Source organism: Halyomorpha halys, unplaced genomic scaffold, assembly GCF_000696795.3.
Source record: "Halyomorpha halys isolate HHAL.00 unplaced genomic scaffold, Hhal_1.1 Scaffold2180.1, whole genome shotgun sequence".
Lineage (NCBI taxonomy): Eukaryota > Metazoa > Arthropoda > Insecta > Hemiptera > Pentatomidae > Halyomorpha > Halyomorpha halys.
Window position 1 is genome coordinate 20723 of NW_027116626.1, and position 2033 is coordinate 22755.

Sequence of the window (2033 nt, forward strand, 5' to 3'; positions counted from 1 at the left end):
ATATTTTAAAAGTTAATGATTTCAATGTAATACAGAGTTTCTTCACTTTACTGTGAGTTCAATATTTTCATATGCTTTCTTTTAACACTCAATCAGATTTATGTTTTAACAACAATTTCTTACTACAATTACTCCTGTATTTTATGTGTCAAATCTTATTAATATCAATCGCTTGTTGGTTTCATTCCAGATGTCTACAGTAAAGTTTATTATAAAAACATAACATATGTCGAAGAGTTACAGATACAGACTTACAGATATGCTGTGAAAGAAATGTGTTTTTTTTTTTTACAACTGCTAGAAGTTCAAGTATGCTAACTTTATTCTTATTTTATCAATTTATGCCAAGCTTTGAAAACTGGACATTCACTAAGTAGATAATATGGCTTTTAAAGAATTTTTGCAAAAATATATTGAGTTAATAATGAGGTGTAGATAGTTCGGTCAGCAAAGAAAAACATAAATAAGCAAAAAAAATATTTATTTATGCCGGGCTATAGAACAAAAAGAAATAACAAACATGATTTAGAGAAACATAAAATAGAAAAGAAATAGTATACAAACAAATTTGGAACTATACAAAATATTGAATTGAATAATAAGTAATAAAAAATTGATAATTGATAATTGAATAATAAAAAATAATTGATTGATAATCATGGAATAAGACGGTAGCAGATTGATAACAGTGAAAGATGAAATATAATATTATGTAGGTAAGAAGATATGTATATAGATGATATAAATGATATCATATTGAAGATATCTATGTAGTGTCTAAAAAAATGAAAAAAGCAAATATTGAATCTACAAATTTAACAATACGACAAACAATGAATTATGGCGAGAGAGTGACTTATATCTGAATTACAGTGTGAGTATTAACTTATAAGTTACGGTCTGAGTCAGCTGTTACTGCTTCTCTGTTTTTGACATTTTGCTTTCTACGATACTTAACTTATATACACGTATATATAAGTATACGATATGGAGAATGGGGAATGGTATAGTTTTTATTTTCAGACTTTTTAAAGTTGACTATCTCCCACTTTATCAGTGTTTTCCTCCGAGCTATGTGCAATGAATTTGTCTTCAGTGTTATTGCTGAAGACAAATTCATTGCATGAAATAAATGGCATCTCTGTTGTGATCTGTAGTGATTCCTTCTCGAGCCTCAAGGCAATTCAAAATTTCCAAATTGCGAACAACCTCATTGTTTTTTCCATCATAAAACTAACTAAAAAATACATAAAAAGGTAAACTTCCTGTGGTTTTCCAGTCATGAAGGTTTAACGAGGAACAAATTGGCTGACACAGCTGCCAAAGAATCATATCATATACTTATTTTCAGAGCCTCATTGTAACATGGCGCTGTATGATTGTAATAAATCAGTTGTAAGCAATGCAAGGAAGTTTGGCATTGTTTTTGGTCCAACATTTCTGGAACAAATAAAATGAAGAAAACACTTACTCAACTTCTGTCACCAATTCTCGAAACTCGTCGTTAACAAACCACCTTAACTCGACTCAAGATCGGACACACAAGTTTAACCCACAAGCAACTTCTTGAAAGGAAATTCACCATCGACATGTTACAGCTGCAAGTGTATCCTGGCGATGGAGCATATCCTGGAACACTGTTCGCGTTTCGACTCAAGAAGAACCTCTTTTGGCCTCCAGAAACAACGTCAAGCTTTACTGCCAGAAAATTACAAGAACCTATTCCAGTTGCTAAAGAAGAACAAACTTTACCGGCAAATGTAACCACGGATTTAAGGATACGACGCCTCTTACCGTGTATTTGTATACGGCACCTTAAAAACAAGCAAACAAAATAAGTTGATTTACCACATTTTGAAGTTAGTTTAATATTAAATGTTTCTAAGTTTTTATTATATATTTATGTAAAAATAAAAATATTTTGACTTTTGATACTTTTAGCAAATACTAAGAATAACCACATGTATCTTAGTTCGGCACTAAAATAGTTGAATGGAATCAAGGAGAACGTAAATCAGGGAAAGATCTAAATA